Source organism: Macaca fascicularis, chromosome 1 (genome assembly GCF_037993035.2).
Source record: "Macaca fascicularis isolate 582-1 chromosome 1, T2T-MFA8v1.1".
Lineage (NCBI taxonomy): Eukaryota > Metazoa > Chordata > Mammalia > Primates > Cercopithecidae > Macaca > Macaca fascicularis.
In genome coordinates this window covers 61,069,874-61,097,773 of record NC_088375.1, presented here as the reverse complement: position 1 = coordinate 61,097,773, position 27,900 = coordinate 61,069,874, and the positions used below count along the sequence as shown (strand labels likewise).

The window sequence follows — 27,900 nt, the reverse complement described above, 5'->3', positions numbered from 1 at the left end:
CACAGACGCGGTCACACGCACGCTCGTCCACACACACCCAGAGGAAGTCAGACGGGTGAGCAATGGTGACTGGCTTTGAATAAACACAATCGGCGATTTCAGACCTCTGGGGACCAGGTACCTTTTCTGGGCCTCGAGGCTCAAGCACCAAGCGGAGGCCTGGCGCCCTCTGCCGGTGAGCTTGGGCGCGCACACCCGGTCTGTGGTTAATAAGCTGGGGGAGCCGCCTCCTCTGTGCTGGGTCCTGTGGGATGGCAGAAATTCTCTCGCTCCTTCCTCTCCGTCTAGGGGGTCAGAGTGATTTACTTCAACTCATTCTCCCAAAGGTAAGATCGTTTCCCTATCGTGTGGAAGGAAAGATGAGGCTCAGAGAGTTTAAGCAAATGTCCCAGGATCACACAGCAAGTTGGGGGCCGCCCTGGAATTGGTCTACTTCACTGGAGAACCAGAACTGACCTCACTGGGCCCACCCAGACCCCCGCAGGAGTCCGCGCCTGGGTCTCCCCCTCACCCTGTTCTCCCCGGTCAAAGGCCAACGCTGGACCGTTTCTATATCCTGGGCCTGCTCAGGGAGGGTTCTGGGCTAAAGGATCGCGATGCTGGGCAAATGCTCTGTCAGCCACTTAGTGGGGAAGCGTAACTGGGGGACCACTGCAGGAACTGAGGTCCAGAAGGGGCCTGCAACAGCCCTCCCCTCGGGGAGCTCCCACTCCTGGGGGAGACAGGCCAGATGAGACTACCAAGAAGTCACACCCCTGCCTTCCCCCAGGGAGCAGTGCCGGATGTAGGTGGAGGTCAAGTGGCTTGAGAGTGAAGGTTGGAGGGCTCCTGAAGCCAGGCCAGGGTGGGTTCTCCGGCAGGGAGTGGGCGCCCAAGCCCAGGATCACTGCCTTCTTGGTGGGAGTCTCCTATGCCATCCTTCCCCTGTACTCAGCCCCTCCAGGATCATAGGGGCCACCCATTTGTCTTGCTAGTAGGGGCCCTCTTTATCCTTGAGAACGTACAGGTTGAGACAGTGTTCGTGTCTTGCTTTTTTTGGGCTGGGCCACCTTGGTCCCATTCTCCTGGATGCTCCTGGGATTCAGGAAGTGAGGTCTTTGAAATGAACGTTCAGGCTGCAATTAACCCTAAGGATTTACTGCAGCTTACGAAGAAGCTTTTTCTTTTCAGAGCTGTTGGCCAGGGTCCAGGGCTGTCCCCACTCCCATCTGGTCCTGGCGGTCTGCCCTTGAGGCTGGGGCAATATGAGGAGTGTGCAGGTAAGTCCAAGGCTATGACTCACATCATGTCTCCAGGCTCCAGGCATCTTCCTAGGTTGCCTGCCTGGTAACAACTGTAATCAGCATCTCACAGGCCCCAAAGCTCAGCTGACTCTCCTCACCTGGGAAAAGGCTTCCTTCATGGGCCCACTCCTCCCTGAGATCTTTTAACAATAGGTTCCATCAACGGGCAGTGAGTAGACACTTCAAACAGGGAAATCCTTCACTACTGTACCATGATGATTACAGGACAAGGACTTGGAGCCAAATAGACGGGATCTGATCCTAGTTCAGCCAGTTACTATCTATGTCACCTTGGGCAAGCTGCTTAACCTCTCTGAACCTCAGTTTCCAAATCTGTCAGTCAGGATAATAGTTCCTATGGCCTGGGGTTGTGCAGGAATGGAATGGGATAATGCATGGACTCCAGGGGGTAAATAGTTTGTGTGATAGTGGCATTATTTCTTCTTTAAATGTCACTGAGAGTTACTCTACTACCCTGAGGTCTGGTTCAGAAGTTCTGGTAAGAAGTTTCAGCGTGATCCTGTGAGTTTGCAGAGACAAAGCACTCAGACACAGGTTGCAGGTGCTGTGGACACATTTGAGAGCATGCGAGCTACTGCCACACATTCCAGAATATCTGGAGGCAGAAACAGGGAAGGGGAGGTTGTGTATAGTATATTCCAGGCTCTGTGCTAGATCCTTTGCATCGGAGACTTCAGTTAATACAACTTGTTTGCGGTAAGATAGCGTTATCTCCAAGCCTAGAGAGGCCATGAGACTTTCCCAAGGCCACAATCTAGTCTGGTAGGAGCTGCTAGTCTCCAATAACTTGCTACTGTTTTATCAGGGTAAGAAAAGTTATGGCAGGAAACATGGCTGCCCAGAATGAAGACTGCATTTCCCAGTCTCCTGTGTGGGTAGGTGTGGTCACATGACTGACTTCTGGCCAAAGAGAAGTAAGTGGACACGTCATGCAGCAGTGTCTGGGAACTTTTCTTAAGACACAGGTTGTGCATCTGCTGTCTGCTCCTTCTTCTTTGTCCCTCCCTCTATTTTGCTGCTTGGTAGGCAGGTGCTACCTTGAACCACGAGGGCAAGGGCCACTCAATAACAACACAATAGCTGCTGTTGTGAATTTTCTGTTGCTCTCATTTCTACCTCATCTTAACTGAGATGCCCTGTGATAGAGTGGGGGATTCGCACCTGAGTCAGTGAGCTCTTTCCCAACACAATGCGAGGTTTCTGGGTCCCCTGTGTGCTCCTGCTGTACCTCATCAGCTCTTAGGTGTGACGCATCCCTTGGAACTCTGATGAGGTGGCGTTGGAGGAGGGGAGCCACTCTAATGCAGCTTTTCGAACTCATCCATTCCAAAGATTGCTCCGGGCCTTTGCTAGATCCAGAGGCAGCTTGAGTGCAAAAGCCCAGGGTCCTGAGAGGGTAGAAGAGGTGACACTTCTAAGATCCAGGAAACCCCAGCCTCTGCCACAAGACTGGCTGCATAGCTACCCCTGTGGCAGGTGAAAGCAGCACTCAGGTAGTCCTGGGACTCTTTCTAAACTTCTCTGGCCTGGCCCTCAATGTCCTCTGACAGACTCTAGCTTGCTGGGACACCTCTAAGGAGACTGCCAAGGGAAACTGTCGAAGCAGGAGCAGGTGAGAAGTGCCCCAGGTGTCCTCTTTCCATGGGGGAATTTGGAGAAGCATTCTGAGCCCAGCAAAGTGTCAGGCAGGCAAGGCAAGGCCCCACCTGATAGGAGGTGTGTCCTCGTACCTAGTCTCAGCTTCACGGTTGCCAGCTTCACGGCTGTGTTGGATTCAGTCTGAGTTAAAAGGGCTATAAGAGCCTTGGTAAATGACCAGAGTGTGAATGTCACAGGGAAGAGGCTGGACTGGGACCCAAGACAGCTGGCTATGTATCTGGGAAGATGCCATTTACAAACAGAGAAGATATTTACCGACCGGACAATCCTGGGGAAGTCTCCCACCCTCCCACTCTCGTTCATAAAGTGAGGATCATGATCACTACCTCTCAAGGTTACTGCAACATTGAATGAGGTAATGAATATGAAAACACTCAGAATCTATAAAGCACCTACAAACCTGGAAGATTATAATTCTGCATTTGTACAGTAGAAATAACAGTACCATGGTTGCTATTAGTGCCCAACCAAACCCCCTTTACTGGTCTGGTACAACCCTCCATCCATGCCCGCTGGCTGCTGTGAGGTTTGGCTGGTAACAGTTCACAGTTATTCCCTCTGCAGAGACTTCCCCGGGAATGGAGGCTGCCTTGCTTGGGGCTTGCAGCCGATGCTTGTCTGATACAGGGGCAGGAAAGTCCAGTCCCTGACCTCAAGACCAGATGAACTCTGGGGTAGCACATGCTCCAGGGCTCCCCGTGAAATCAGGCCACGCCTCAGCCACAGCTGACACCACAGCCTGGCTCCCTCCTTCCCCACCCCTCTCTCCTTCCTTTTCTTTCTTCTGAGGGTTCTTCCCCAGTAGGAGAATTTGTGCACTATCCGTCCAGGCTGTCCCAGGCTGTGCTTTTAATGAACCTGGCCCAACCGTCTGCTTTACGAAGTTGCTATGAGGCTTAAATAATATAATATAGATAAAGAAATTAGCCCAGTGCCTGGCATATATAGTGCATATCCAATTAATGTCAGAGATTGCCATCATCCATGAGACTGGAGCATCAGGAACGTCTTAGTGTAATAGTGAGGTGTGGAAATCTGGTAAGTAAGTCAGCGGATTGAATTTTACATGCTTAGGGATTGGGGTGGGCAGAGAGAAGGGCAGTTGGGTTTTCTTGGGTATCACTGGTTCTCTCTGCTTTCGGCAGTAAGGGGCCGGTACACAGCTAGGGAAAAGTTCCAGTCATTCCATATTTCTATCAGCAGAGGACGCCATTTCCATACAAATAAGTGTTGTCCTCTGCTATCTGATGCAGCTTTCATCAAAGCAGTCTAGGTTGGCAGGAAAGATCAGGTACATGACAGAGCAGAAAGTGCCTTCAGATTTGCACAGATAATAGGAAAGGGCAGAACAGGGAGAAACAGTGAGTTAAGCTGTTCAGGAAGCTTCCTGGGAGGTGAGGTCTTGAGCAGGGCACTCAAGCACCAGAAGGAGTATTGAGTGGAGATGGCATTCCCAGGGAAGCCACTGCCCTAGGCAAGGTGACCAGGGCCTGAGCCAGGGCCGTGGCAGTGAGACAGCCAAGAGAGGGTATGAAGGACACCAAAGACAGGGACAGGACTGATTTCAGCTGAGAGGTCTAGGAGGAGATCATGGGCCCATCGACATGGGGTAGAAGTCAGGAAGAAGCACGTTTTTATAGGACAGAGCACACTTCTCCAACTGGTCTGACTGCCCTGACATTGTAACATGTCCTCCGCAAGCGGGATTCCTGTTTTGTGTGGATTCTAGAAAGCAGCAAAATATTCAGAGGTGTTAATAGCATCAAGATTTCATTGGTTCTTTCCATTCTTTTTATTTTTATTTTTTGAGACGGGGTCTCAGTCCCTGCCCCAGGCTGGAGTGCAGTGGCACCATTACGGCTCACAACAGCCTCAACACCCCAGGGTTCAGGCGATCCTCCTGCCTCAGCCTCCTGAGTAGCTGAGACCATAGGTACGCACCACCATGCCTGGCTAATTTAAAATATATATATATATTTTATATTATATATATTTTACATATATATATGTGTGTGTGTATATATATTTGTAGAGACAGAGTCTCCTTATGTTGTCCAGACTGATCTTGAACTCCTGGGCTCAAGCGATCCTCCTGTCTCAGCCTCCCAAAGTGCTGGGATTACAGGCGTGAGCCACCACGCCTGGCCAGCTTTTTCCGTTTTGAGTAGGGACGGCAAGAAGCACCCCACAGCTTGCCCTTGCTTCAGAACTCAGCGTTGTGAATCAGTCAGGATAGAAATTAATGGTGTAGTGGGAATAAACAGGAATGTCAGATGATCTCCCAGGGATGGGGGAGAATCCAAAAAGAAGGAACGAACTTGAAGAAGGCTGGCTCTCCGAGACTTGGGTTCAGTCCTTACTGGAGAAAGTGAAGTTCTCTGGGTTGTCCCTGGAGAGAACCGGGCCACAGAGAGGGAACATTGTGGGGAAGAGAACCCCAGGCCACGGTTGGAGGGCTGGAAGCCTCCTGCTGGGGTGCCCACAAAATTCCCCCGTAGGTTGCTCTTAGGGGATGCGCTGAACTCATGGCAAAGCCACCTAGGACTCACGCAGAACTTGCTGGGAAGCTGCCCCCGGGGGAGTGCGCATGTGGGACTTCGCAGGAAACTGGCTGGGTGACGTTTGCCCCACCAGCAATCCGCCCAAGACGGTGCGGCTGAACTCACCACTGGGAAACTAGGTGGGACACCCACAGAACTAGCCGTGAAGATGCCTGCGGAAGTGCCCTGAAACTGAGCTGAGAACCCCCGGGGGTTCAGAGTCTCAAAAGCAAGTAGGAAGGAAAGCTTAAAGAAACCGCAAGAGGTCTCTTCTTCTGTCTGTCCTCTAGCGCCCTCTACTGACACAGTTTAACATTGTGCCCGCAGGCAAGGGAGAAACGTTCCAGGCATCTGTGAAGGGTGGATTTGGAGCCAGACGGTAATAAATTGATAACTGGTACAGGATGTTAGCCAACTCCATTGGGGGTGGGAGAGCTCTTCCATAAACCCTTTTTGAAAAATAGTACTTGAGGACATAGTCCTGCCAGCTAAGAAACGAATCAAAATAAATAATTCAACAGAAAAAAATATAAAAGGCAAAAAATCAATAAAACCAAATGAAACTACATAAACGAAATAATTATAATTAATATAATATGAAACAACGCTAATCATTATTAAAATTATATATAATAAATATTTCATGATTATAAATTGGGGTTATTTTATCACAATTTACTTTGACAAAAACTGGGAGGTATCAAAGAAAGTATACTATTTATAAAAATGAGAGGTGGCAAAATAGTATGCATATATCTTAGAACATATTGGTCGATATGGTCTAATTGTTGATGTTAAGAAATTTAGGCGGAGCACGGTGGTTCATAACCTGTAATCTCAGCACTTTGGGAGGCCGAGGCGGCGGATTGCCTGAGCTCAGGAGTTCGAGACGAGCCTGCCCCACACCGTGAAACCCCGTCTCTACTAAAATACAAAAAAGTAGCCGGGCGTGACAGCGTGCGCCTGTAATCCCAGCTACTCAGGAGGCTGAGACAGGAGAATCACTTGAACCCGGGAGGCAAAGGTTGCAGTGAGCTGAAATTGCGCCACTGCACTCCAGCCTGGGCGACAGAGTGAGACTCCGTCTCAAAAAAAAAAAAAAGGAATTTAAGTTAAGATATTTTAAAAATAAAGGTATCAGCCAGGTGCAGTGGCTTAGCCCTGTAATCCCAGCATTTTGGAAGGCCAAGGTGGGAGGATTGCTTGAGCCCAGGAGTTTAAGACCAGCCTGGGCAACATATTGAGAACCACCCTCTACCCCCCTCATCTTTACAAAAAAGATAACTTGCCGGGCAAGGTGGTGTGTGCCAAGCTGGTAGTCCCGGTTCCTTGGAGGTTTAAGCCCAGGAAGTCAAGGCTACAGTGAGCCAAAATTGAGTCACTGCACTCCAGCCTGGGCAACAGGGAAAGAACCTGTCTCAAAAATAAAACGATAAAAATAAATAAAAGGTATCCATCCACTAGTAGAATAAAAGCTGAATGGAAAATTCCCAAGAACCTAGAGAGAAAGAGTAAGGAAAAAAGGGATTAATATAGCAAAAGACAAGAAAATAATAAAAAGGAATAAAATATATATAATGTGTAACATAAAATTACAGTAGATAAATCATGCTAGTAATGATAATGTGAATGTTTTTATAACACAGGCTTAAAGCAAAATGTTTTTGAGTGGTTACAAAATAGTGATATAGGCAAAGATATACAAAGTAAATGAAATTTACACAAAAAACAGAATGTAAAATTTAAGGCAAAAAAGCAATGGCTGGGAAATAGAGGCCATAAAATATTCACCATGTGTTTATAACCATTATAAACCTTAAGACATTAAATAATGCTACCTCAAAAGATATAATGTGAAATATATCAAAAATTCAGAAGTTGCCTAAACCACAAATCATATAAGAGACGAGAAAATTTTAAATACTGCTCTCAGCTGTTGAAGATTGAGTTTTTGAAAGAATCAACTAAGATACAGAGATGGCAGCTTCTGGTAATAGCAAATTAGCTAATTTGGACCAACCCTCCTGCTAACAACAGTGAGGTGAGTTGAACGCTTGCTTGAAAGCATAGGAGGCCTGACAGAATAGTGTAGAATCATGGGCAGGCCGGGCACGGTGGCTCACGCCTGTAATCCCAGCACTGTGGGAGGCCGAGGCGGGTGGATCACGAGGTTAGGAGATCGAGACCATCCTGGCTAACACGGTGAAACCCCGTCTCTACTAAAATTACAGAAAATTAGCTGGGCGTGGTGGCGGGTGCCTGTAGTCCCAGCTACTTGGGAGGCTGAGGCAGGAGAATGGCGTGAACCCGGGAGGCGGAGCTTGCAGTTAGCCAAGATCACACCACTGCACTCCAGCCTGGGCCACAGAGCGAGATTCCGTCTCAAAAAAATAAAAATAAAAATAAAAGTAGAATCATGGGCCAAGATCTGGAAGAAAACAAGTGTCCTGACAGGTGAGTCTGCGTTTGTACCACTTTTGCCCTAACGATATTTGCCAATCAAGAAAAGGCAGCTGAGAGGCTGAACATTACTCATGAGAGCCTCATGGGGTTAGGGGATAAAAGTTGGTGTCACCTGCGTGTTGGCTCATGCCTGTAATCCCAGCACTTTAGGAGGCTGAGGCGGGTGGATCACTAGTCAGGAGTTGGAGACCAGACTGACCAACATGGTGAAACCCCGTCTCTACTAAAAATACAAAAATTAGCCGGGTGTGGTGGCACATGCCTGTAATCCCAGCTACTCATGAGGCTGAGGCAGGAGAACAGCTGGAACCTGGGAGGCGGAGATTACAGTGAGCCAAGATCACACCACTGCATTCCAGCCTGGGTGACAGAGCAAGACTCTGTCTCAAAAAAAAAAAAAAAAAAAAAATTGGAGTCTAGAACCCATCAAGGTGGGGACCCTGATAACACCCCACACCCCACCCTGACATATACTTTGGATTGGAACCCAAAACAGCTGCATCCCACGAACAGGTCATCTATTCCCTGCATGCTGCAGTCCAGCTTCCAGTCATCTGGGCGACCCAGAAAAACCTCAGTTTTTAAAACTGGATTAACGTTACTCCAGACTGCCAACTGCCAGCACTCCTAGGCTTGCTAGGCTTGGAAGAAGCAAATAAAAATAATCTCTGGAAGAAAATGACATCATCCCAGGCGTCAATTATTCCTACAGTTTTGCAAGCACAATGTCCCGAACATAATAAAAAAACAACCGGGGGCGTTCTGCTCCCACTTAAAAAATCCTGCGAGAACATGGCTCCCGTTATAACATCACATGACAGCTGGAACACCTACAGCAGCATAGATTTTAGAAGCCATCAGAGAGCAGAAGTGAGGCTGCAAACAGAACAAAGCAAAACAAAAATAAGTTAATTAAAATTCCAGAAAGTAATAAGCCATTCCCAAGAGATAAGAGTCCCACAGCCACTTTCAGAGGAGGGAAAGGAGGCCACCCTTGATCAGGGTGAAAAGAAACCAGTGTGGGCTAGCATAATGGGCCAGGGTCTCAACGAGCCCCAGCCACGAAGAGAGTCTGCACCTGCTCACCAAGCTGCACAACAGACCTTCCCAGGGTGTGAAGGCTGAGGGCAGAGGATCGAGAGACTCTGTCCTCAGGAGGACACACACAGGGCCTGCTGAGGACAGGGTCGTGAACTGAGAGAAACCCTCTGAAAAACAGGGCCCTCTCGGAGGCTGCCTGAGATGGGAAAGGACAGGACAGGAGAGCTGAGAAAGACCTTTCTGGGGAAAGGCACGCAGAGTCTGCTCAAGGTGGGAACAGGAAAGGAGAACTGAGCAAGCTGCTCACAGACACTGGTCTTTCAGTGAATATACTGTCTTGGTGCTCCACCACCAGGGCCAGGAATCAGGGAGGAGAGAGATCTCCCAAAAGCACAGAAGGTCAGGGGTTGGATTGCATAGCAAAAAAAATCTTCCCGAAGATCCAAAAGCTAGCAGCCAATCTTTAGAGTCAGGTGGCATATTCCCACAGTTCAAAAAGCTAGCAGCTGGACTGTACAGCATAAAGAAATTTCTGAGGCCAGGCACGGTGGCTCGTGTCTGTAATCCCAGCACTTTGGGAGGCCAAATCGGTTGGATCACAAGGTCAGGAGTTTGAGACCAACCTGACCAACATAGTGAAACCCCGTCTCTATTAAAAACACAAAATTAGCCAGGCGTGGTAGTGCATGCCTGTAATCCCAGCTACTCAGGAGGCTAAGGCAGGAGAATTGCTTGAACTTGGGAGGTGGAGGTTGCAGTGAGCTAAGATCATGCCACTGTACTTCCGCCTGGACGACAGAGTGAGACTCCATCTAAAAAAAAAGAAAAGAAAAGAATCTCCCTGCTCCCTGCTGAAGGAAAGGTTCTCATCCTGCCCTCAAATCATTTGAAACCATTGGTAAGCAGAATCAAACTAAAGCTGCAACAAGACAAGTCCGAGCTCAATATCAAATTGACTCAGTCCACCACTCTAAAAGCCTAACAGAGGAAGGGATGTGTGTTTTTCTACGTATATATCGTATTTACTTCAGTCTCTACTGTTCTTTTACACACAATGTCTGGCATTTAATAAAAAAATTATAAGCCAATCAAAGAAGAAAGCAAATTAACCTGTCATTGGGAGAGAAAATAGTCAATAGAAACAGATCCCAAAGATGGCAAAGATGTTGGAATTATGAGATGGCAACATTGAAATAACTATTATAAGCATGTTAAAGGGTCTAGTAGAAAATGCAGGCAATATGTACAAACATATGGGGAATTTCAACGGAGGCATAAAAACTGTGAAAAAGAGCACAGCCCTGGTGGCTCACACCTATAATCCCAATGCTTTGGGAGGCCAATGTGGGAGGATTATTGAGGCCAGGAGTTCGAAACCAGCCTGGGCAACATAGTGAGACCCCCCCATTTCTATAAAAAATAAAAAAAAAATTAGTGGGGCATGGGGGCATGCACCTGTAGACTTAAATACTTGGGAGGCTGAGGCAGGAGGATGGCTTGAACCCAGGAATTTGAGGCTGTAGCAAGCTATGATCATCACTGCACTCCAGCCTTGGTGACAGAGTAAGACCCCATCTCTAAAAAATTAAAAGTTGAGAAGTTTTTTAAATAAAAATTTAAAATACAGCATAAAGAAAAATGCTAGAAATTATAAATATTGTATCAGAGATAAATCATTTGATGGGCTTATCAGCAGACTGAAAACATGTGAATTTGAAGGTAGGTCCATGGAAGTCCAAACTAAATTACAAAGATGAAAAAACTTTTACCTTTGTTATCTTTGTTAAGAAATGGAAAAGTGTGCTCAAGGTCTGGGATATTATTAAGTGATCTAACAAATGTATCACATTACATACTACATACATACATCGCATAACAAAAGAGAGGAGAGACAGAATGAGCAGAAGAAATATCTGAAGAGGTAATAGCTGAAAATTTTTCTAAATTGATGAAACCCATCAACCTATAGATCTAAGAAGTTCAGCAAATCCCAAGCAAAATAAATACAAAGAAAACTATCATAGGCTCAGGGCCAGGCACATGGCTCCTGCTTGTAATCCCAGCACTTTGGGAGGCCGAGGTGGGTGAATCACTTGAGGCCAGGAGTTCGAGACTGGCCTGGCCAACATGGTAAAACCCTGTCACTCCTAAAAATACAAAAATTAGCTGGGCGTACCACAGTTCAAGAATCATTTGAACCCGGGAGGTAGAGGTTGCAGTGAGCCAAGATCATGCCACTACACTCCAGCTTGGGCAACAGAGCAAGACTGTGTCTCACAAAAAAGAAAAAGGAAAAGAAAAGAAAACTACCATAAGCATAGGCTCATAATAGTTATACTGTTGAAAATAAAATATAAAGAACAAAACTTAAAGCAGTCAGAGAAAAAAGACACATTTCGTATAGGGGAAACACTTTAAGAAAAATGACTGAGTTCTCTTTAGAAACAATGGAAGCCAGGAGACAAATGGAATGACATCTTAAAATTCTGAAAGAAAACAGAAACTCTCGACCTAGGATTCGATATTCAGTGACAATATCCTTCAAAATAAAAATGACATAAAGATATTTCATACATACAAACATTGGAATATTTATATCAAACAAATCTACGCTGTAAGATTTGCTAAGAAAAATTCTTCAAACTGAAGGACTATAATGCCTGATACAAGTATGAATCTTTAAAAAGAAATAAAGGATAAATATATTGGTAAATATAAAGGACTACCTTATCTCTAGCATATCTGTCTATTTATTTATTTTTTTAAAGAAGAGATCTCGCCATGTTGCCCAGGCTGGCATGCAGTGGCTCTTCACAGGCACAATACTAATGCCCTGTGAGCTCAAATACTCCTGGCCTCAAGTGATCTTCCCACCTCAGCCTCCTAAGCAGCTGGGTTTACAGGTACCTGCCACCATCTAAAATATCTCTTTATGAGACAATCAACCATTTAAAGTAAAAATAGTAACACTAGATTTTGTGATTTACATCCAGAAATAAAATATAAAATATATGACAAGACCATAAAGGGTGGGAGGGGTTGAATGTAAACACAGTGTCACAAGGTTCTTATGCCATTCACAAAGTAGAGGAACATTTTTTGATGATGGACTATTGTAACTTAATATGCATATCATAATCTCTCAAGCAACTACTAAAAGATGAAGAGACACTAAAAAAGTTAATAGATGAGATAAAAGGGAATACAAAGAAATAGCCACATCAATCGAAAGTGGAAAGAAGAAAGAACAAAAGAAGAGAACAAATAGAAAACAAACATAGAGGCTGGGTGCAGTGGCTCACGCTTGTAATAACAGCACCTGAGGAGGCCGAGGTGTGTGGATCATTTGAGGCCAGGAGTTTGAGAACAGCCTGGCCAACATAGTGAAACCCTGTCCCTACTAAAAATACAAAAATTAGCCAGGCCATGGGGGTGGGCACCTGCAATTCCAGCTACTCAAGAGACTGAGGTGGGAGAATCACTTGAACCTGGGAGGTGGAGGTTGCAGTGAGTTGAGATGGTGCCCCTGCACTCCAGCCTGGGTGACAGAGCAAGACTCCATCAAAAAAAAAAAAAAAAAAAAAAGAAAAGAAAAGAAAAGAAAGAAAGAAAGAAAGAGAGAGAGAAAGAAAGAAAATAAACATAGATATAAACATATCAGTAAATATATTAAATGTAAATGAACTAATGCTCCAAATAAAAAGCAGTGATTGTAAGACTGGATGACAAATCAAGATCTAACTATATGCTGCTGATAGAAACACACATTAAGCATAAAGACACAGACAGGTTAAAAGAGTGGAAATAGAAATACCATGCACATCCTAAATGTGTTAAAAGGCAGTGTAGCAACATTAACACCAGATAAAATAGACTTTAAGCCAAAGAGTTTCATCAGAGACAAAGAGGCATATGTCTTAGTGTACTTAGGCTATAACAACTAAAATAGCATAGACTGGGTGGCTTAAATAACAATCATTGTCACAGTTTTGAAGGCTGGGAAGTCCAGGATGGTTCAGTGTCTTGTGAGGGCCTGCTTCCTGGTTCATAGACAGCTATCTTCTCCTAGTATCCTCACATGGCAAAAAGGGAGTGGGTGTGTGTTCTGGGGTCTTCTTTATAAGGGCACTAATTCCATTCATGAAGGCTCCACCCTCATGACCTAATTACATCCTGCAGACCCCACCTCCTGATACCATCATAATGGGGGTTAGGGTTTCAATATATGAATTTGGGGTGGACAGATTTAGTCCCTAACAGTATGTTCTGTAATAATAAAAAGGCCAAAGTTTTTGAGAACTTTTAACAATCTTAAATGTTTATACACCTCATAATAAAGCTTCAAAATACCTGAATAAAAAAATAGATAAAGCAAAAAGATATATAGAAACTGCTACAATCATAAGTGGAGAAATTTTCAGGATCTGGCTGTCTGTAGTTAACAAAACAAGTTAACAGAAAATCAGTATGACACAGAAGACTTAAGCAATACTATAAGCCCACTGACCTAGTTTTCATTTATAGAACAATTACAGAATACCATTTTTTCCTCAAGTACACATGGAGCATTAATCAAAATAGACTATGTACTGGTTCATAAAATAAGAATCAATAAGTTTCAAATGACTGAAATCATACAGAGTATGTTCTCATGCAGTGACATAATTAAATAGAAACCAATAGCAATGTAGCTAAAAAATTTCTAGGTATTTGGAAATTAAACAACACAGTACTAAATAAAACACAGGTCCAAAAACCAATGACAGGAGACATTTTAAAATATATCAAACTGAATAATAAAAAGCAAAATAAAATACAAGCATATCTTGAAGATAGTGCAGATTTGGTTCCAGATCACCACAATGTAGCAAATATCACAGTAAAGTAAGACACACAAATTTTCTGGTTTCCCAGTGCATATAAAAGTTGTGTTTACACTATACTGTAGTCTATTGAGTGTACCATAGCAGTATGTCGAAAACATCAATGTATATACCTTAACTTAATTTAAAATACTTTATCGCTAAAAATGCTAATGATTGTCTGAGTCTTCAGCAAGTTGTAATCTTTTTGCTGATGAGTTTTGCACTGATGTTTATGGTTGCTGACTGATCAGGGTGGTGGTTTTAAGTATGTATGGAATGTTATGATAGGACATAGAATAGCATTGGTCAGATATGGAAATGGTGGGAATACAAAAATATACACGTGAAATAAAACTCAGTATTAAAAAAAAAACAAAAACCTGAATGGATGAAGTATCCTTAAAACCAAGCAAAGGGTGGAGTTCCATCTTTAAAAACTGAACGGGCATTTTGGACAACACATTCTTGGCAATGGAATCTGGACAACAGTTATCAAACACAGGAGGGAGTGTTCTCACTTTACATTATAAAAAGGATAGTCAGATATCAACTGTCACAGAAATGAAATAAGGTGAAAATTTTTTAACAAATTGTTTAAACTATTTTCTTAAAGAGACTTCCTCCACTGCCAGAGATCTTAAATAACATCCTGGTCAGTCATCCAGAAGCAATTCTTCACATAATTGATGAGCTTGGCTTCCACTTTGGGAAGAGAACCACCTTTTTCTATACCTGCTTGCATTTTTGCTTTTTTTTTTTATTATTATACTTTAAGTTCTAAGGTACATGTGCACAATGTGCAGGTTTGTTACATAGGTACACATGTGCCATGTTGGTTTGCTGCACCCATTAACTTGCCATTTACATTAGGTATTTCTCTGAATGCTATCCCTCCCCCAGCCCCCCATCCCACAACAGGCCCCCGTGTGTGATGTTCCCCCACCCTTTGTCCAGGTGTTCTCATTGCTCAATTCCCACCTATGAGTGAGAACATACAGTGTTTGGTTTTCTGTCCTTGTGATTGTTTGCTCAGAATGATGGTTTCCAGCTTCCTCCATGTCCCTGCAAAGGACATGAACTCATCCTTTTTATGGCTGCATAGTATTCCACGGTGTATATGTGCCACATTTTCTTAATCCAGTCTATCATTGATGGACATTTGGTTGGTTCCAAGTCTTTGCTATTGTGAATAGTGCCACAATAAACATACGTGTGCATGTGTCTTTATAATAGCATGATTTCTAATCTTTTGGGTATATACCCAGTAATGGGATCACTGGGTCAAATGGTATTTCTAGTTCTAGATCCTTGAGGAATCACCACACTGTCTCCCACAATGGTTGAACTAGTTTACACTCCCACTAACAGTGTAAAAGCGTTCCTATTTCTCCACAACCTCTCCAGCATCTGTTGTTTCCTGACTTTTTAATGATTACCATTCTAACTGGTGTGAGATGGTATCTCATTGTGGTTTTGATATACATTTCTCTGATGACCAGTGATGATGAGCATTGTTTCATGTGTCTATTGGCTGCATAAATGTCTTCTTTTGAAGAAGGCAGGAATTCAGCAAGCTAGACGAGAGGGTGATTTAGAGGCTTGTCAGTTCCCTGTTAGGGTACACCCCCAAGATCAACGGGGAACTATTAGAGCTACATTTGAGCCTTTTCCTTTTAAATTACTCAAAGAATTTAAACAAGCTATTCATACTAAAAAAGAATGTGGAAAAAATCAGAGAGTCAGGCTGCCAGATAGGGGAGAAAAGAAAACTGCTGAGTCTGAAATATGTCCAATATGTAAAAAAGGAAAACATTGGGCTAACCAGTGTCACTCTAAGTTTGATAAAGAAGGGATCCCAATTTCGGGAAATGCCATGAGGGGCCTGTGTCAGGCCCCATTCCAAACTGGGGCATTTCCGGCTCAGGCGATTCCTTCACCCCTGTACAATATCTGTCGCCCACCACAGCCGGTAGTGCTGCAGTAAATTTATGCTGCACAAAAGCTGTGAGCCTTCTGCCTGGGGAACTCCCGCAAAAGGTCCCAACATGCCGAGTCTAGCTTGGTCAGGGAGACCCTAACCCAGTGGCGCTAGAGGAATTAAAGAGACACACACAGAAATATAGAGGTGTGAAGTGGGAAATCAGGGGTCTCACAGCCTTCAGAGCTGAAAGCCCCAAACAGAGATTTACCCATGTATTTATTAACAGCAAGCCAGTCATTAGCATTGTTTCTCTAGATATTAAATCAACTAGAAGTATCCCTTATAGGAAATGAAGAGATGGGCCAAATTAAAGGAATAGGTTGGGCTAGTTAACTGCAGCAGGAGCATGTCCTTAAGGCACAGATCGCTCATGCTATTGTTTGTGGCTTAAGAATGCCTTTAAGTGGTTTTCCACCCTGGGCGGTGCAGGTGTTCCTTGCCCTCATTCTGGTAAACCCACAACCCTTCAGCGGGCGTTACGGCCATCACGAACATGTCACAATGCTGCAGAGATTTTGTTTATGGCCAGTTTTGGGGTCAGTTTATGAGCAGATTTTGGGGGGCCTGTTCCCAACACCAACAGGAATCTGTGGACCCTTGCCAGCAGGGATGATAGTATTACTTCCAGGAAGGTCTAGTTTAAACGTAAAAGGGGTACAGATACATACAGGAGTCATTGATTCAGATTACAGTTGGGAAATTGACATTATTATGTCTATTTCTGTTCCCTGGAAAGCAGAGCCAGGAAAGCGCACAGCACAACTCCTGATTGTGTCATATGTGGGAAAGGGGAAAAGTGAAATTAAATGAACAGGAAGATTTGGAAGCACAAATAAACAAGGTAAAGCAGCTTATTGGGTGAATCAAATTACTGATAAACATCCTACCTGTGAAATAACTATTCAGGGAAAGAAATTTAAAGGTTTGGTAGATACAGGAGTGGACATTTAAGTCATTTCTCTACTACACTGGCTGTCCACATGGCCAATTCAACCCACTCAATTTAACATAGTTGGAGTTGGTAAAGCCCCTGAAGTATATCAAAGTAGTTATATTTTGCATTGTGAAGGGCCCAATAGACAACCTGGGACTATTCAACCAATTATAACATCTGTAACTATAAATTTATGGGGGAGAGATTTATTACAACAATGGGGAGCACAAGTTCTAATTCCAGAACAATTATATAGCCCTCAAAGTCAACATATGATGCATGAAATGGGGTATGTCCCTGGTATGGGACTAGGAAAAAATTTGCAAGGTTTAAAGGAACTGCTTCAAGGGGAGAGACAAAGTTCATGCCAAGGTTTAGGATATCATTTTTGATGGTGGCCATTGTTAAGTCTCCAGAATCTATACCTTTAAAATGGTTAACAGATAAGCCAATTTGGATAGAACAATGGCCGCTAAGTAAAGAGAAACTGAAGGCTTTAGAGGAATTAGTTACAGAACAATTAGAAAATGGGCATGTAGCTCCAACATTTTCCCCTTGGAATCCTCCAGTTTTCGTAATTAAGAAAAAGTCAGGTAAATGGAGAATGTTAACTGACTTAAGAATCATCAATTCAGTTATACAACCTGTGGGAGCATTACAGCCAGGATTGCCTTCTCCTGCTATAATTCCAAAAAATTGGCCTTTACTAGTCATAGATGTAAAAGACTGTTTCTTTACTATCCCTTTAGCTGATCAAGACTGAGAATGGTTTGCACTTACAATTCCTGCAGTAAACAACCTGCAGCCTGCTAAGCATTTTCATTGTTTCACAGATGGGTCTAGTAATGGTAAAGCTTCTTATTCTGGATCAAAAGATAAAGTTTTCCAGACGCCCTCTACTTCAGTTGAAAAGCGGAGCTTGTAGCTGTAATTGAACTATTGACTGCTTTTAATATGCCTATTAATGTGATTTCTGATTCTTCATACGTGGTTCATTCCACACAGTTAATTAAAAATGCTCAGTTGTCATTTCATACAGATGAATAACTGGCAACAAAAACAAAAAAAGGGGAGAAGCAGGGATTATGGGACAGCAGATACACAATTGAATCTAGCATTATTAACTTTAAATTTTTCAAGCCTGCCCAAAGGCCAGATGTTATCAGCAGCTGAACAGTATCTACAGAAACCAACTGCAAAGACAGAAGCAGAACAACTGATTTGGTGGAAAGATCCAATGACAAAAAGTTAGGAAATAGGTAAAATAATAACTTGGGGTAGAGGTTATGCTTGTGTTTTTCCAGGACTGAATCAACAGGTGATTTGGATACCATCAAGACACCTGAAACCTTATCATGAGCCAAATGCTGAGGAAGAGATTCCAGGAGGATTGCAAGGACCCCTCAGTTGCAGCCATGTCGAGATTGATGCTGATGAGGACCCCAACTGTCACAAGCAACACTTGTTGAACACAGCCACCCACCTGGGGACAGATCAAGATGCTGTCACTGATGGCGGAAGAAAACCTAGGGAAAGCAGGACAACCAGTCACAATGAGTAATTTAATGGTAGCTATGATAGCGATGATCACCACTGCAGTGAGTATTCCTTCAACAAGGGCTGACACAGAGAAGAATTATACTTATTGGGCATATTTATCAATCTTGGCTGGCAACAATCCCGGGCTGTAATCACCCTATGACACAGTTACACATGCTTTCCGATCTCAGTATTTGCCATAATAAATCTGCTCCTATAATTGAGGTATACTGCCCTCAAAAACCTGTTTGTAAACAGGATTGGACCCAGTTAGAAAAAATGAACATACTTCTTTAGGAAGATTGCATTGCAGAATAGGCAGAGGTGCTGCTCAACGATTCCTATGGAATCATTATTGATTGGACCCCTAAGGGGATGTTTAGCTTGAATTGCACCTCTTAGTCTGCCTGCCATGGCCACACTAGGTTCAGCTGGTCTGAACAAAATGGTCAGATGGTAGAAATAATAAGTACGGCAAAAGTTCCTATTATCTGGAACCATGGCAGTATAGTGGCACCTCAGCCTCAAATGATATGACCCTTCATAGGAGCTAAACGTAAGGATTTGTGGAAACTGTTAATAACTCTTAATAAGACCAAATTTGGGAAAGAATAAAAAAGCATCTAGAAGGACACTCTACAAGCTTGTTTTTGGATATTGCAAAATTAAAGAACAAATATTTAAAACATCCCAGGAACACCTGACATTAATGCCAGGAACTGGAGTGCTTGAGGAAGCTGCAGACAGATTAGCAGCTAGTAATCCATTAAAATGGATAGAAACACTTGGAAGCTCTGTGGTTTCAATAATAATTGTGCTTTTAATCTGTGTTGTTTGTCTTTGTATAGTCTGCAGATGCAGATCCTGACTCCTGCAAGAAGTAGCTCACCGTGACAAAGTTGCCTTTTCTTTTATCACTTTGCAAATCAAAGAAGGGGGACATGTTGGGAACAGACCCCCTCAAAATCTGGCCATAAACTGGCCCCAAAACTGGCCATAAACAAAATCTCTGCAGCTCTCTGACATGTTCATGATGGTTATGACACCCAAGCTGGAAGGTTGTGGGTTTACCAGAATGAGGGCAAGGAACACTTGACCCATCCAGGGCAGAAAATCGCTTAAAGGCATTCTTAAACCACAAACAATAGCATGAGCAATCTGTGCCTTAAGGACATGCTGCTGCTGCAGATAACTAGCCAAACCCATCCCTTTATTTTGGCCTATCCCTTTGTTTCCTGTAAGGAATACTTTTAGTTAATCTATAATCTATACAAACAATGCTTATCATGGGTTTACTGTTAATAAATACATGGGTAAATCTCTATTCAAGGCTCTCAGCTCTGAAGGCTGTGGGACCCCTGATTTCCCACTCCACACCTCTATATTTCTATGTGTGTGTCTTTAATTCCTCTAGTGCCACTGGGTTAGGGTCTCCCCAGCCTAGCTGGTCTTGGCAGTCTTTAATCAATCTTGAATTAATTTTTGTATAAGGAGCAAGGAAGGGATCCAGTTTCAGCTTTGTACCTATGGCTAGCCAGTTTTCTCAGCACCATTTATTAAATGGGGGAATCCTTTCCCATTGCTTGTTTTTGTCAGGTTTGTCAAAGATGGTTGTAGCTGTGTGGTGTTATTTCTGAGGGCTCCGTTCCGTTCCATTGGTCTATCTCTCTGTTTTGGTACCAATACCATGCTGTTTTTGTTACTGTAGCCTTGTAGCATAGTTTGAAGTCAGGTAGTGTGATGCCTCCAGCTTTGTTCTTTTTGCTTAGAATTGTCTTGGCAATGTGGGTACTTTTTGGTTCCATATGAACTTTAAAGTAGGTTTTTCCAATTCTGTGAAGAAAGTCATTGGTAGCTTGATGGGGATGTCATTGAATCTATAAATTACCTTGGGCAGTATGGCCATTTTCACTATATTGATTCTTCCTATCCATGAGCATGGAATGTTCTTCCATTTGTTTGTGTCCTCTTTTATTTCATTGAGCAGTGGTTTGTGTTTCTCCTTGAAGAGGTCCTTCACATCCCTTGTAAGTTGGATTCCTAGGTATTTTATTCTCTTTGAAGCAATTGTGAATGGGAGTTCACTCATGACTTGGCTTGCTGTCTCTTATTGGTGTATAGGAATGCTTGTGATTTTTGCATATTGATTTTGTATCCTGAGATATTGCTGAAGTTGCTTATCAGCTTAAGGAGATTTTGGGCTGAGATAATGGGGTTTTCTAAATATGCAATCATGTCATCTGCAAACAGGGACAATTTGACTTCCTCTTTTCCTAAATGAATACCCTTTATTTCTTTCTCTTGCCTGATTGCCCTGGCCAGAACGTCCAACACCATCTTGAACAGGAGTGGTGAGAGAGGGCATCCCTGTCTTGTGCCAGTTTTCAAAGGGAGTGCTTCCAGTTTTTGCCCATTCAGTATGATATTGGCTGTGGGTTTGTCATAAATAGCTCTTATTATTTTGAGATATGTTACATCAATACCTAGTTTATTGAGAATTTTTAGCATGAAGAGCTGTTGAATTTTGTCAAAGGCCTTTTCTGCATCTATTGAGATAATCATGTGGTTTTTGTCCTTGGTTCTCTTTATGTGGTGGATTATGTTTACAGATTTGAGTATGTTGAACCAGCCTTGCATCCCAGGGATGAAGCTGACTTGATCATGGTGGATAAGCTTTTTGATGTGCTGCTGGATTCGGTTTGCCAGTGTTTTATTGAGGATTTTTGCACCAATGTTGATCAGGGATATTGGTCTAAAGCTCTCTTTTTTTTGTTGTGTCTCTGCCAGGCTTTGGTATCAGGATGACGCTGGACTCATAAAATGAGTTAGGGAGGATTCCCTCTTTTTCTATTGATTGGAATAGTTTCAGAAGAAATGGTATCAACTCCTCTGGTAGAATTCGGCTGTGAATCCGTCCAAGTCCTAGACTTTTTTTGGTTGGTAGGCTATTAATTATTGCCTCAATTTCAGAGCCTGTTATTGGTCTATTCAGAGGTTCAACTTCTTCCTGGTTTAGTCTTGGGAGGGTGTATGTGTCCAGGAATTTATCCACTTCTTCTAGATTTTCCAGTTTATTTGCATAAAGGTGTTTATAGTATTCTCTGATGGTAGTTTGTATTTCTGTGGGATAAGTGGTGGTATCCCCTTTATCATTTTTTATTGTATCTATTTGATTCTTCTCTCTTTTCTTCTTTATTAGTCTTGCTAGCAGTCTATCAATTTTGTTGATCTTTTCAGTAAATCAGCTCCTGGATTCATTGATTTTTTGAAGGATTTTTTGTGTCTCTATCTCCTTCAGTTCTGCTCTGATCTTAGTTATTTCTTGCCTTCTGCTAGCTTTTGAATTTGTTTGCTCTTGTTTCTCTAGTTCTTTTAATTGTGATGTTAGGGTATTGATTTTAGATTTTTCCTGCTTTCTCTTGTTGGCTTTTAGTGCTATAAATTTCCCTCTACACACTGCTTTAAATGTGTCCCAGAGATTATGGTACGTTGTGTCTTTGTTCTCATTGGTTTCAAAGAATATCTTTATTTCTGCCTTCATTTTGTTATTTACCCAGTAGTCATTCAGGAGCAAGTTGTTCATTTCCCATTTAGTTGTGCAGTTTTGAGTGAGTTTCTTAATCCTAAGTTCTAATTTGATTGCACTGTGGTTTGAGAGACAGTTTGTTGTGATTTCTATTCTTTTACATTTGCTGAGAAGTGCTTTACTTCCAACTATGTGGTCCATTTAAGTGCAATGTGGTGTTGAGAAGAATGTATATTCTCTTGATTTGGGGTGGAGAGTTCTGTAGATGTCTATGAGGTATGCTTGGTACAGAGCTGAGTTCAAGTCCTGCATATCCTTGTTAACCTTCTGTCTCATTGATCTGTCTAATGTTGACAGTGGGGTGTTAAAGTCTCCCATTATTATTGTGTGGGAGTCTAAGTCTCTTTGTAGGTCTCTAAGAACTTGCTTTATGAATCTCTGTGCTCCTGTATTGAGTGCATATGTATTTAGGATAGTTAGCTCTTCTTGTTGAATTGATCCCTTTACCATTACGTAACAGCCTTCTTTGTCTCTTTTGACCTTTGTTGGTTTAAAGTCTGTTTTACCAGAGACTAGGATTGCAACCCCTGCTTTTTTTTTTTGCTTTCCATTTGCTTGGTAGATCTTCCTCCATCCCTTTATTTTGAGCCTATGTGTGTCTCTGCTCATGAGATGGGTCTCCTGAATACTGCACACTAACAGGTCTTGACTCTTTATCCAGTTTGCCAGTCTGTGTCTTTTAATGGGAGCATTTAGCCCATTTACATTTAAAGTTAATACTCTTATGTGTGAATCTGATCCTGTCATTATGACGTTAGCTGGTTATTTTGCCTGTTAGTTGATGCAGTTTCTTGCTAACAAGGATGGTCTTTACAATTTGGCATGTTTTTGCAGTCGCTGGTCCTGGTTGTTCCTTTCTATCTTTAGTGCTTCTTTCAGGAGCTCTTGTAAGGCAGGCCTGGTGGTGACAAAATCTCTCAGCATTTGCTTTTCCGTAAAGGATTTTATTTCTCCTTCATTTATGAAACTTAGTTTGGCTGGATATGAAATTCTGGGTTGAAAATTCTTTTCTTTATCAATGCTGAATATTGGCCCCCACTCTCTTCTGGCTTGTAGAGTTTCTGCCAAGAGATCTGCTGTTAGTCTGATGGGCTTCCATTTGTGGGTAACCCAACCTTTCTCTCTGGCTGTGCTTAACACTTTTTCCTTCATTTCAACCTTGGTGAATCTGACAATTTTGTGTCTTGGGGTTGCTCTTCTAGAGGAGTATCTTTGTGGTATTCTTTGTATTTCCTGAATTTGAATGTTGGCTTGCCTTGCTAGGTTGGGGAAGTTCTCCTGGATAATACCCTGAAGAGTGTTTTCCAACTTGGTTCCATTCTCCCCATCACTTTCAGAAACACCGATCAAACATAGATTTGGCCTTTTCACATAGTCCCACGTTTCTTGGAGGCTTTGTTCATTTCTTTTTACTCTTTTTTCTCTAAACTTCTCCTCTCACTTAATTTCATTAATTTGATCTTCAATCACTGATACCCTTTCTTCCACTTGATCAAACCGGCTATTGAAGCTTTTGCATGCATCATGTAGTTCTCGTGCCATGGTTTTCAGCTCCATCAGGTCTTTTAAGCTCTTCTCTACACTGTTTATTCTAGTTAGCCATTTGTCTAATCTTTTTTCAATGTTTTTAGCTTCCTTCCAATGGCTCTGAATATCCCCCTTTAGCTCAGAGAAGTTTGTTATTGCCGACCTTCTGAAACCTACTTCTGTCAGCTCATCAAAGTCATTCTCCACCCAGCCTTTTTCTGTTGCTGGTGAGGAGCTGTGATCCTTTGGAGAAGAGGTGCTCTGGTTTGTAGAATTTTCAGCTTTTCTGCTCTGGTTTCTCCCCATCTTTGTGGTTTTATCTACCTTTGGTCTTTGATGCTGGTGACCTACAGATGGGGTTTTGATGTGGAAGTCTTTTCTGTTGATGTTGATGCTATTCCTTTCTGTTTGTTAGTTTTCCTTCTAAGAGTCAGGTCCCTCAGCTGCAGGTCTGTTGGAGTTTGCTGGGGATCCACTCCAGACCCTGTTTGCCTGGGTATCACCAGTGGAGGCTGTGGAACAGCATATTGCAGAACAGCAATTATTGCTGCCTGATCCTTCCCCTGGAAGCTTCATTCCAGAGGGGCACCCTCCTGTATGAGGTGTCAGTTGGCCCCTACAGGGAGGTGTCTCCCAGTTAGGCTACATGGGGGTCAGGGACCCACTTCAGGAGGCAGTCTGTCCATTCTCAGAGCTCAAACACCATGCTGGGAGAACCACTGCTCTCTTCAGAGCTGTCAGATAGGGACATTTAAGTCTGCAGAAGTTTCTGCTGCCTTTTGTTCAGCTATGCCTTGCCCCCAGGGATGGGCTCTACAGAGGCAGCAGGCCTTGCAGAGCTGTGGTGGGCTCTGCCCAGTACCAGCTTCCCTGGCCACTTTGTCTACCTACCCAAGCCTCAGCAATGGTGGATGCCCCTCCCCCTGCCAGGCTGCTGACTCACAGGCCAATTTCAGAATGCTGTGCTAGCAGTGAGCAAGGCTCCATGGGTGTGGGACTCACTGAGCCAGGCATGGGATATAATCTCCTGGTGTGCCATTTGCTAAGACCATTGGAAAAGCACAGTAATTGGGCGGGAGTGTCCCGATTTTCCAGGTACAGTCTGTCACGGCTTCCCTCAGCTAGGAAAGGGAAATCCCCTGACCCCTTGCACTTCCTGAGTGAGGCAATGCCTCGCCCTGCTTTCGTTCACCCTCCGTGGGCTGCACCCACTGTCCAACCAGTCCCAATGAGATGAACCAGGTACCTCAGTTGAAAACGCAGAAATCACCATCTTCTGCATTGATCCCGCTGGGAGCTGCAGACCAGAGCTGTTCCTATTCAGCCATCTTGGAATGGGGACCCATATTTTTGCTTTAATGTCTTCTACAGAACTAGGCCCTTTTGGTGTTTTAGGAGTTTTTTTTCTGTTTTTTGAAGGATTCTTTTCCTTTTGATCTTGGTGTTGATGATGGTTTTGAGTCCTTTCCATTCTGATTTAACTTCTGTGCATTTTTGGTTGGAGTATCTCATATAGATTTCTTCACTGGCACTTTTTCTTCAGTTTCCTTATCATCAAAATAATCATCATCATCTTCATCATCATCATCATTTGCATCAGCAGCAAGTTTTACTTTTTTCTGTGGAAACTTGCTACCACCTCCAGGGGCAGACTGCTTTCCAGATATGCTTAAGAGTTTCACATCCTCCTCCTCTTCATCTTCTGACTCCGCATCTTACTCCTAAGTGTTGTCCACTAATATGCACTGGCCCTGAATCACACTTCAGCCATAAGACCACTGTTGGTGTGATTTCAAAGCCCCCAAAGGAAACCATTGGCTGTATAGACATTTTCAAAGTGACAGTGTCACTTTAACTGGACTGCCTTCATAATTCATTGCCTCTGCTTCAAAAATGTGCAATTCATCCTTTGCACCAGCCCCTAAACTGACCTTTATTAAAGATAGCTGGTGCTCATTTTCATCATTATCCACCTTAAAGTGATAATCGTGGTTGACCCTCACTTCACAACCAAAAAGATAGCTCTGGAGCCATAGGGAACTCATGTCCACATTCAGGTTTTAAAATGAGTTTACAGTAGTTCAGTTAGATCTTCAGGATCCACTTCTAATTCCAGTTATCTTGCTATTTCCACATATGAAGTCACTTCCTCCAATGAAGTCTTAAGTTCCTCACAGTCATTCATGAGGTTGAAAACAACGTTTTCCAAACTCCTGTTAATGTTGATATTCTAAGCTCTCATGAATCACAAATGTTCTTAATGGCATCAAGAATGGTGAATCCTTTCCAGAAGATTTGCATTTACTTTGCCCGGGTTCATCAGAAGAATCATTATCTATGGCAGCTATAGCCTAAAAAAATTTATTTCTTAAATAATAAGACTTGAAAATTGAAATTATTTCTTGATCCATGAGCTGCAGAATGGATGTTGTGCTAGTGGGCATGAAAAGAACATTCATCTCCTTGTACATCTCCATCGGAACTCTTGGGTGACCAGGCTTATTGTCAATGAGCAATAATATTTTGAAATGCATCTTTTTTTCTGAGTAGCATGTCTCAAGAGTGGGCTTAAAATATTCAGTAAACTGTGCTGTAAGTAGATGTCCTGTCGTTCGGGCTTTGTTGTTCTATTTATAGAGCACATCTGGAGCAGATTTAGCGTAATTCTTAAAGACTCTAGAATTTCCAAAATGGTAAATGAGCATTGGCTTCAACTTAAAGCCACCAGCTGCATTAGCCCTTAACAAGAGAGTCACCCTGTCTTTTGAAGCTTTGAAGCCAGGCATTGACTTCTCCTCTCTAACTATGAAAGTCCCAGATGGCATCTCCTTTCAATAGAAGCCTGTTTTATCTACATTGAAAAGTTGTTGTTTAGTGTAGCCACCTTCATCAATGATCTTAGCTAGATGTTCTGGATAACTTGCTGCAGCTTCTACATCAACACTTGCTGTTGCACCTTGCACTTTTATGTTATGGAGATGGCTTCTTCCCCTAAACCTCATGAACCAACTTCTGCTAGCTTCAAACTCTTCTTCTGCAGCTTCCTGACCTCTCTTAGCCTTCCTCCATAGTAAGAAGAGAGTTAGCCTTGTTCTGAATTAGGCTTTGGCTTTGGGAATGTCATGGCTGGTTTGAGCATCTGTTCAGACCACTCAAACTTTCTCCATATCAGCAATAAAGTGATTTTGCTTTCATATTTGTGTGTTCACTGGAGTAGCACTTTTAATTTTCTTCGAGAAATTTTTCTCTGCATTTAAAACTTGACTGTTTGGTACAAGAGGACCAGCTTTTAGCCCATCTCAGCCTTTGACATGTCTTCCTCACTAAACTTAATCATTTCTAGCATTTTATTTAAAGCAAGAGACATATGACTCTTCCTTTCACTAGAACACTTAGAGGCTACTATTGTAAGATTATCAATTGACCTAATTTCAATGTTTTCATGTCTCAGGGAATAAGGAGGCCCGAGGAAAAGAGAAATGGGGAACAGCCAGTTGGTGGAGGAATTAGAACACACACAAGATGGATCAATTAAGTTTGCTGTCTTTTCATGGCACCCCAAAACAATTACAATAGTAACATCAAAGATCACTGATCACAGATCACAATAACAGATATGCTACTACTAATAATAAAGTTTGAAATGTTTTAAGAATTATCAAAATGTGACGCAGAGACACAAAGTAAGCATGTGCTGTTAGAAAAATGGTGCCAAAAGATTTGCTTGACACAGGGTTGCCACACACCTTCAATTTGTATAAAATGTAACATCTGTGAAGCACAATAAAACAAAGTGCAATAAAATGAGATATGCCTGTGCTGGAAGAAAAAACCTGCCAACCAAGAATGCTAGATCCAACAAAACTGTCCTTCAAAAACAAAGATGAAATTACAACTTTCCCAGATAAATAAAATTTGAGGGAGTCTATCACCACTAGTCCTGACCTACAAGAAATGCTGAAGGGAGTCCTTGACGTTGAGGTAAAGGGATAAAATGCAATTCCAAAAAAAAAAAAAAAAGAAAATATTAAATTCTCTGGTAAATATATAGATAAATATAGAATCTTGTATTATTGTAATGTGTGTAAATCTCTTCTAAATCTGATATAGAATTCAAAAAACAAAAGCATAGAAAGTAATTATAAGTCTATGGTAATGGATATGCAATATAAAAAAGGTAATTTGAGTCATCAGTAACATAAAGGTGTGGTGGGTTGAGATGTAAAGAACCAGAGTTTTAGATGCAATTGAAGCTAAGTTGTTAAATCAGCTTAAAACAGATTGTTATGATATTACCCATATTTTTCCAGTCTTCTACCTAAAGATCTGAATCTACAATTGTCCCAATGGTACTGAATTACTTATTTGATGATTAAGAATGAAAGAGCAGTTTTGTTTGCAGTCCAAAGGCAAACATCTATGGGGAATTCCAGCTAGGGAACGTGTTATACCCTCTTTTTA

General features: G+C 42.6%; 1 long non-coding RNA gene across 1 annotated transcript; it reads left to right on the top strand.

Moving 5' to 3' along the window:
- The first annotated feature begins 3 nt into the window (after window positions 1–3).
- Window positions 4–27,464, top strand: LOC141409732 (uncharacterized). The gene is made up of 2 exons (XR_012431693.1): window positions 4–326; window positions 18,092–27,464. It is a non-coding gene; the product is annotated as an uncharacterized lncRNA (long non-coding RNA).
- Window positions 27,465–27,900: the final 436 nt, after the last annotated feature.